At 26.9% G+C, this 10,351-nt stretch overlaps 1 protein-coding gene across 6 annotated transcripts in view; it reads left to right on the top strand.

Moving 5' to 3' along the window:
- Positions 1 to 5,308: 5,308 nt before the first annotated feature.
- Positions 5,309 to 10,351, top strand: part of LOC127286711 (MAP kinase-activating death domain protein) — a 43,576-nt gene continuing 38,533 nt past the window's right edge. For all 6 annotated transcript variants that reach the window (XM_051313247.1, XM_051313248.1, XM_051313251.1 and 3 more), the window contains exon 1: positions 5,309 to 5,521. The gene's annotated coding sequence lies outside the window, so the exon portion shown is untranslated. The remainder of the gene's footprint in view (positions 5,522 to 10,351) is intronic.

The following is a 10,351-nucleotide window of genomic DNA, read 5'->3' as shown; positions in this document are numbered from 1 at the left end:
ACCTTGACCACCATGGCATGGGGTATCTAAAAAAAATGTGTCTTTGATTTTAATACGCATATAACTAAAATAGTATTGTTTGTTTAAAAAAAAATTTGTTATTAATATTTTCAAAATTTTAAGTTGACAAAATTCTAATTCTTTCCGTTTTCTTTAATAACAATATATCAATTTTGTAAAATAATAAATTAATGTTTTCTTACTCATTCTCCATCCCAAAACATCTGTAGTAAATATGCATATTAGAAATAAAAAAATTACAATTTTCGTTACTACGGACAACATTACAATAAACAGTAAAGAGAATTTTTTTAATACTTAAAAATTGAAACAAATTTACGTTTTTTTTTCCTTTTATTTATAGTACCATGTGATTCTCGTATTTATACAAAGTACAAACACATACAAACGGTAAATTTATTTTTTTTCCTAATTGCTATTTTTTGTAATCCACTATCATTTTCAGCGATATTTGTTACTTAAGGTAATTAGATCTTTAAAAGCTTCACAGTAAATGGATTTTTATTTAAAATTCACTTATTGATAAGGAATAATTGTGCATATATGGAAAGCTAAACGTAAAATGTTTCTATTTTTCAAATCGTTGAAGAATCTCTCATTAAATTCATAATGAGCAATTCTAAAATAAACCCAGAGTAGCAAGTTTCAAATGAATCCAATTAAAAAAAATTGTCCACCATATTTGATCCTCCATTTTGAATTTTCAAAATCTGACTCGATTTGTAAATATAGTAACTCCAAAAACCCTGGTGTAATAAACAAATTAAAAATTTTTTTTAAATTCTACACGTAGGAAACAGAAACGTAATTAAAATAAATTTAAATTAAATTAATTGTAAATTAATGTAATGTGATAATTTTTTTGGAATTTAATATTTCAATTTAGGAAAGTTAAATTACGATTATTACAAAAAGCTGTTGAATTTCTTGGGTATATAACGATTATGGGTTATTACATTTTTTTTTGACTGCGTTTAATAAAAAATTTCATCATTCAGAGTGAATGGTCCAAGTCAAAGGGAATCTCTAGAATAATAAAAGGATTTCTTTTTTCGGGGGGGTGAGAGAGAGAGAGAGAGTCTACTGTGAATCGCATTACAAGTGTCAAGGGTGCTACGGAAGGGAACAGAATTAATTGGTTCAAAGCTTCAAGAACCCAAGTTAACTCAAGAGCTCAACTTTTATAAAGAGGGTGACATTACTTCCCCTTTGCATGGCTCTTGAATCATTTGGAATAACCAAGAGAATTTTATCCTAGAATCCGGTCAACTTCCTTTATCTTCTCCCGCATCTTTATTTATTTTTTTTTTTTTTGACCTCTTTTCTTTTATATGCTTACATTTTTTTCCGCGAGGAATTTTTCATTTTATTCACTGTCTTTACTTTTTTTCTTTTTTTAATTAAAAGACGAGACATTGTTTAAAGAAATATTATCAGAATTGAAGGCAATAAAATAATTGTCAAAAAAAAAAAAAATTATTTAAAATAGTATTGAGGAATGTTGGAGGAGGCTTCTGTAGATTTGAGAGTTAATTAAATTGTAAAATAACTTTTAGGAACGAAACTTCCATCATCAGCATAGTTAAAAAAGCTTCCCCTTGATGTTCCTCTGGTTTCTGTTATTTTTGCCAGGCTTAGAATAAAAGAAATTTATTTTTTTTCTTCTGAACAACCCTGGCGGATCTCGAAATCGGTATGTACGCTGAATTCGTTGTACATTCGTTACACATTGGTTAAACATTTAGTTGGAGTGAAAATTGTGTAGAAACTGAGTGGAAACTGTGGAAAAGTGTAATTGAATTGAATAATAAAAGTATTTAGTGATAGATTTGTGCTGTATTTGTGATAAATTAACGTGTTATTATTAAATAAATAAAGTTTAAAATGAAAAATGTTCGCGTGAGTTTGACAAGCTAGGGAATTTTCTAGTGATATCCAAATTGATAGTCGATAAAGAAGTTGAGCCGCCGACTTTGCATTGTAGGTGGCAGCATTCATACTTTCTCCTTTTTAAAAATTCTCTTTTTCAATTGTAAATAGAAAAATTAATTAATTAATAAATTATATAGTTTCTATGTTGTCATTTTTTTTAACAATTGAATATTTGAAGATCCGCCAGGGAATTATTTGATGATTCTTTAGCTGATGACAAAAACCCTTTTTGAAAATTTTCTGTTGGTTATCTTATCCCCTATGCTTTTTCTTCTATCCCCAAAACTCGTTTATCTTATTACCTTAGGAAGCAGCTCGAAAGGGCAACACAAATTCCATCCTACTTTTCGAGTCCTCCCTGTTAGCCGTGTCCCTGCGCTGTCAAATTTCGTCTGTATATCTACTATAAACCAGGACCCTAAACGCAAAGTCTTTCCCTATTGCAATCTCGATTTATCTCGCACCTATTTTTCCCACGTATTCAAGTCATAAACCCCAGGGCTTGGGATTTTTCTATACAGCAATGAAAAATTACTTTTTCACATTTAAAATATTGAAAAATATCGATGACATAAATTAATGCAAGAACCTTTCCGCTAATCTTTTACAAAAGCTTTTCCTAACTTTCTTATGGAAAATTATTTCAATAAGAATTGAATTTCCTCCTCAGGATAGAGTCACACATGGTGCATATTAGATTAGGAGAATAGATTTTAGCCAATTGGAATTAATTCTCTATAGCAGAGAATGTCACTTACCGCAAAAGACTGTTTTATGTTTGGTGAATGTAAGATCCACTAATCTGCTCCATGTACCCTTAATTGACCTTCAGAAATTAAAGTTCAGATAACTTCCAAACTGGTTTAGGTGATTCTACTTGTATTTGTAATACCCTAAAGATTTAATTTATTTAAAAATAATTCAGTAGAAATAAAAGCTCTATCAGAAAAAGCCTGATTAATGAGATAATATTTAAATCAATGAAAAATGGAAGAACTAAATAAAACTCAAATTATAATTTAAGTTTTATTAATAATTATTACTTTTTATTAATAATTATTAATTTTTATAAATAATTATTAATAATTTATTATTTATTTATATTTAATACTTTTTTATAAATATTAATAATTTATTTATTTATATTTATTTTAGATTATTAATATCTTATTGCCTTTGAATTTTAATTTAATAAGAAAAAACACTTTAAATGGAATTTTTTTGGACATAACACTTCTCCTGATATATCAAATACCTGCTGACATCGAATAACTTTCCTGGTCCCTTGAAATCCAATATACATAGATTTCACTGTACAGTGTTAAAAAAAATAACGAGATAATAAAAAATTTTGAAAAATTAAAATATAAAAAATTACCGACCTAGAAATCTACCTTACCGACTGATATTAAATTTTTTTTGAAAATGCTAATATAAAAAATTACCGACATAGAAATCTACCTTACCGACTCATGGTAAAGAAATTATGAAAACAGTCAATATTAAAAATTACTAACATAGATATCTATCTTGCCGAATGATGGTAAAACAGTCTTTTGAAAAACAAAAAAAAAAGTTACCGACATAGAAATCTACCTTAGCGCCTTATGGAAAACAGTTTTGAAAAGTTGGTAAAATTTCAAAAAAAAGTTACCATCAGTCGATATGGTAGATTTCTATGTCAGTAATTTTTATATTTTCATTTTTTAAAAAAAAATTTACCATTAGTCGGCAAGGTACATTTCTATGTTGGTAATTTTTATACTTTCATTTTTAAAAAAAAACTGTTTTACCATGAGTCGGTAAGGTATATTTCTATGTAGATAATTTTGTATATTTTTATTTTCCAATAAATTGTTTTACTTTTAGTCGGCAAGGTAGATTTCTATGTCGGTAATTTTTTATATTAGTATTTTCCAAAAAATTTCTTTACCATTAGTCGGTGAGGTAGATTTTTATATTGATAATTTTTATATTTTCATTTTAAAAAACTGTCTTACCATCAGTCGGCAAGGTAGATTTCTATGTCGGATATTTTTTATATTAGCATTTTTCAACGAATTTCTTTACAATCAGTCGGCAAGGCACATTTTTATGTCGGTAATGTTTTATATTTTCATTTTTCAAAAAAACAAACTGTTTTACCATCAGTCGGTAAGGTAGATTTCTATATCTGCAATTTTTTTTATATTTTCATTTTTTAAAAAACTGTTTTACTATCAGTGGGCAAGGTAGATTTCTATGTCGGTAATTTTTATATTCTCATTTTTAAAAAAACTGTTTTACTATCAGTCGGTAAGGTAGATTTCGGTGTCGATAATTATTGTATTTTTATTTTTCAAAAAAAAACTGTTTTACCATCAGTCGGTAAGTTTTTTTGGTACCTAGAAATCCGATATACGTGTGTTTCACTGTAGTTATTTTATTCGAAAGAGTTTACGATTATTTAATGCAAAGAATGACCGACGAGAATGAAAATTTGAAAAAGTCATACACATTCCATTAATGTAATTTTTCCCGTGGAATCGAATGGCGCCGTTAGTTTTGAAAATTGTACAAATTAAATCTTCCTAAAGATAAAATTAATTTTTTTTTATTTTTATAGTTTTATTTATTTGTTGAAAACAACTTGAGATTATGTTAAAGGACTAAGCACCATTAAGAATGGGGATTTAAAAGAAGTGAATAGGTTTTTATTTTCTGGGTATAGAATCTTTTATTATTGTTTCACTGAACTTTCTGAAAAGCTTTCATGAAAATATCACCTTGGAATAGTGCGACTATTCGAAGCCCCATAATTACTATTTATTGATTTTAATTATTATTTTCATTATCGCAAGGAAGCTATATATCAATAAAACGTATACATATTTGTCAAAAAAAAAAAAAAAAAAAAAAAAAAAATTGTTTATTAAAATTCCTTTCTCTCTTTCTCTCTGGGCCAAGCCTTGAAGGGGATTAAAATTTCGTTCATCTCTTTCTCTCTCTCTCTCTCTCTCGATTTTCAATATATCGACATCTCATTCTAACACACTTGGTGGGTCAGCGCGCGGGGGATTCTTGTGTGTGTCCCTGTCTTTTTGATCATATATACCCTCGCCCGTGGCCGACAATGTATTGATCCGACAAACAGAAGCACAGCGACTACGCAACGAGGCCACCCGACGTGTTCGACGTAAGTTAACGTATACACCCACACACACAATAGGCAAAAGTACGTGTCTCGCCCACACGATGACGCGATTGTATTCGTATATGCATCACTTGTTTCACAGTGTTAATGTCAAAAGAGTGGCCCCCATCGGTGCGCCACTATACTTGTAAACACTGAAATTCAGTTTATTGGTAAGTGCAGCGCCGATAACGCCACGCAACACTTTTTTTCTGTTTTGAACTTGAGTTTTCTTATCGCGGTGTGTGTGTTTTTATATTTTTCTTGTAATTTTTGTTTTTTTTTTTATTTTTTTTTCTCTCTTTTTTTGTCAAAAAAAGAGGGAAAAGATTCTGTTAACGGAATTTATTCCGAGACACCGATATGGACCCATTTTCAATTAATACTACTAAACATGTAAGTTATTTATTCCAATTTATTTTTCAAATTTTCAAAACTAATTTAAAAAAAATAATACCTTTTTTATTGCGTGGAGTTGATATTTATTTAATTATACGGTAGATTAAAAAATTTTTCACAAAATTTTATTGGCTGTGAAAATTTTTTAGTTTTCTTTTTGAATGTTAAAAAAAAAGAAATGGTTCAAATTTGTTGTATTGTCTCAAATTTTTTTTGTTTTTTAAATTTTTCGATCGAATTATCCAACGATGAGAGAAATAATCGTTTTAATTTTCTAAAGGTCAAAATTTTTCAAATACTAGAGGATAATTGTTTTAATAATTATTATTATATTCATTTCATTTTTTCTGTTTTAATTTAATTGTTTTTGACCTTTTTGTATTTAAGTTTTTTCATTTACTACCCGTGACTAGTTGAATCGTCCTTTCATTGGGGCGTTTTATTATTATTATTATTATTATTATTATTATTATTATTATTATTATTATTATTATTATTACTATTATTATTATTATTACACGCATAGTAAAAATTTGCTGTAGCAGCAAATTACGTTAGCTAATATAGGGACAGCGAACAAATTTTCTGTGGGATCAAAAAAGTTTGCCGTGACAGCAAATTATTTGCTGTCACATCAAATTACGTTAGCTAATATAGGAACAGCGAACAAATTTGCTATGGGGTCAAAAAAAGTTTGGTATGACAGCGAATTATTTGCTGTCGTTTCAAATTGCGTTAGCTAATATAGGGACAGCTAAAAAAATTTGCTGTGGGGTCAAAAAAAGTTTGCTGTGACAGTAAATTTTTAAAAAATTAAAACTAATATTATTTATCATAGCAAACGTTTTCGTTGTCATATAGTAAAGAATTTAGCTGTGGGGTCAAAAAAAGTTTGCTGTGACAGTAAATTTTTAAAAAATTAAAACTAATATTATTTATCATAGCAAACGTTTTCGTTGTCATATAGTAAAGAATTTAGCTGTGGGGTCAAAAAAAGTTTGCTGTGACAGTAAATTTTTATAAAATTAAGACTAATATTATTTATCATAGCAAACGTTTTCGTTGTCATATAGTAAAGAATTTAGCTGTGGGGTTAAAAAAAGTTTGCTGTGACAGTAAATTTTTATAAAATTAAGACTAATATTATTTATTATAGCAAACTTTTTCGTTGTCATATATAGCAAAGAATTTAGCTGTGGTTATTACTAATTTTGATAGATCTGATAGCAAACATCAGTTAGAATTAGTAAGCAATTCCTTTTCTTTCATGTATCTTTGTGATATTATAATAATGTCAAATATAACACTATATAAATATGATCGTTTTCAAATTTTTCAAGGTCAAATTTTCGAGGTTACCTCGTAAAATACGAATTTCCTTCACATTGCCAATTTCGTTATATAACTTTATTACTTTCATTTTAGAAGTTAAAAAAGGTTAAAGTAAAAAAATTTTTTTAAATTTAAATTACAAATAACAATGTTAATAATAATAATAATAATAATAATAATAATAATAATAATTATTATTATTATTATTATGAACCGATTTAAATGAAACTTGAATTAAATCAAATGGCATAAAAAAATAGGCTATCGCACATATAAATATAGAAAATTTGAAGAAAAATTTTTGTTTTCTTTTATTTAAACAAATTTTTGTTATAAACAATTGATTGTTATTTTTTTAATGTTCTACGCCTTTTTAAAATTGGAAAAAAATGTTAACAACAATTACAAGAACTCTATAAGGAATCAAAATCAATAAAATCAATAAAAATAAATTAGAGGAAGTTAAAAATATATTTCTATTTTTTTTTACTGTCTTTTTGTTATAAGATGTAAGTAAAAATATTTTTCTGTTATTCTATTTGATTTTTTTTTTTTTTTTTTTAGGTAAGGGTAATTTTTTCTAGAAGGGGTGAAGAAATTAAATTTCTTTGGATAAGGGCGTTAAATTGTAGATACTATTACATTATTATTATTATTATTATTATTATTATTATTATTATTATTATTATTATTATTGTAGCAGTAGAATTGTAAATTTCATTTGGATTAGTATGAAATTTTTTTTTTTTTTTTTTTAACAGTAAAGCTCTATTCTTTTAGATGAGCTGGAGGATAAATTGTTCTATTATATCTGTAATTTCCTGTCTTTCTCTTATCAGAAAAAATAGGGTAGGAGAACTGTAAAATTTTTTTCTTTTGCCTGTTTTAATTAAATCAATTATTAAGTTTATGAGAAACCCTATTTTTTATAATTTATTCATTTATTATTTATTACTATTTATTTAGTATTTAAATATACTGTTTTTTTTTTAAAAAAGGAGAATTAGTATAAATTTGATAATAATGTTAAGGGTTGTGAGAGGTTGTAATTAATATATTTATTTTTGTATTATTATTATTATTATACATTTCATGTTGCAATTAATTTTACCATAATTTAAATAAAAAAGTTTTTCTCTTTAAAGAATCTAATGAATTTTTGTTTATGTAATGAAAAGATCATTTCGCGTCAAAGCCTTGTTATAAATATAATCAAATGAAAGCCAATATTTTAAATGCGGAAAATGCAAACTGTTTAGATAAGAAGTTAAGCACAACAGGAGAATAATGATGAGTTTTTTTTTACCTAGGCAAACGAGAGTCACCTGAATAAAACTATTTTTAAAGTGATAATAATAATAATAATAATATAACAATAATAATTTATTTATTTTAACAACATTTATATAATTTAATTTATAATAAAAATTAACAATTTCATTTTAATTTAACATTCTTTCATAATAATATGTTATAAAAACAATAATAATAATAATAATAATAATAACAATAATAATAAATATTCATAAATAATAATAATTATTATTATTAAAAATAGTAATAAATAATAATTGTTATTGTTATTTTTATGATAAGGATAAATTTCTAACTAACTGAAAGTTTATTAATATAAAGTTCTTCCGTTCGACTCGAGATAATTATTTTTCTAAAAATAAACTTTTATATATATATATATATATATATATATACTTATGAGACATTTTTTTAAAGAAATGCAGTTAACGAATATTGCAAAAAATTATTATATTACTATTAAAAAATATCAAAAGTGCTTGTATTAAAATTTAGAAACTTACCAAAAAAAAAGTGTTTTACTTTTTTTTCAATTTTAAATTTATAGGCATATATCAATCACAAAAAAAAAAAAAAAAAAAAAAAAAAACTATAAATAACCGGAAGTAAATCGAGACAGGCCGGTAAACTTTTATCGTTATATATAGTTGTGTGTTATAAATGACCTTCATATTGATATGTGTATAACACATATGTATATATATATATCGTAAAATTAGAAAAGTTGTAAAACATTAAACAAAAAAAATCACATAACATAACATATATTGTACAATAAAAAATAAACCCAGATAGCACGGAAACTTGCAGAAGGCTTACGGCAAACTTACCGTGCAAGCTTGTCTGAGCTAGCGAAATGTCCCACCCAGGGAAAGCTTGCCGTGAAAGCTTGCTGTAAACTTTCCACGAATGGTTGCTGCAATCTTGCCATGAAAGATTGGTACAAGATTGCTGCAAGTATATTAAGAATGATTGCGGCAAACTTGCCGTGAAAGATTGCTGTAAGCTTGCTACGTAAGGTTGCAGGAGAATTTCAACAAGCTTCTGGAAAGGTTGCTGCAAGGTTACTGCAAGCTTGCTGAAATTTTTAAAAAATACATTTAAAATTTAAAAAAAATTTATTTGCTTTCTAAATTTGAAAATCCTTGTGACGATTATTATTATTATTAATTATGTCCTATTTATTTTCATTTGGAAACTTAACGAGAAAATTTTCGAAACAAATTTGAGAGGACTGGAAATTGAACCCGAGTTTGACAGACACTAACCAAAGACCCTAACCGAGAACCTACTCGACCAACTATCAGAGAATAAAAAAATCTTGCTCTTAACCCTCGACTGTTTTTATGAGTTGAAAAACAGTTGAAAAACGAGAGTTAAGAGCAAGATTTTTTTTATTCTCTAATAGTTGGTCGAGTAGGTTCTCGGTTAGGGTCTTTGGTTAGTGTCTGTCAAACCCGGGTTCAATTTCCAGTCCTCTCAAATTTGTTTCGAAAATTTTCTCGTTAAGTTTCCAAATGAAAATAAATAGGACATAATTAATAATAATAATAATCGTCACAAGGATTTTCAAATTTAGAAAGCAAATAAATTTTTTTTTAATTTAAAATGTATTTTTTAAAAATTTCAGCAACCTTGCAGCAACCTTTCCAGAAGCTTGTTGAAATTCTCCTGCAACCTTACGTAGCAAGCTTACAGCAATCTTTCACGGCAAGTTTGCCGCAATCATTCTTAATATACTTGCAGCAATCTTGTAGCAATCTTTCTTGGCAAGATTGCAGCAACCATTCGTGGAAAGTTTACAGCAAGCTTTCACGGCAAGCTTGCCCTGGGTGGGACATTTCGCTAGCTCAGACAAGCTTGCAGCAAATTTGCGCGGCAAGGTTGACAAGCTTGCACGGTAAGTTTGCCGCAAGCTTGCTGCAAGTTTCCGTGCTATCTGGGAATATATGCAAATACCTAATTTATTTTTAATTATTATTATTATTATTATTATTATATTATTTATGTATTTTATTAAGAATTTGTAAAAAAGGAAAAAAATTGAAAAGTTTAAATATTATTGGGGCGCATATCACAGCATTCTGTGTAAACTGATTGGTGCATAAAAATATAATCATTGTATATGTGTGTATCTGTGTTTGCATTGATTTTTCATAATCGGGGTCATTTTTAATAATA

This window comes from Leptopilina boulardi, unplaced genomic scaffold, assembly GCF_019393585.1.
Source record: "Leptopilina boulardi isolate dan_hultmark-lab unplaced genomic scaffold, ZJU_Lbou_2.1 LbouV2_362, whole genome shotgun sequence".
NCBI classification, from domain to species: domain Eukaryota; kingdom Metazoa; phylum Arthropoda; class Insecta; order Hymenoptera; family Figitidae; genus Leptopilina; species Leptopilina boulardi.
The sequence above is the reverse complement of the archived record's forward strand: the minus strand, read 5'-3'. Positions and strand labels throughout refer to the sequence as shown.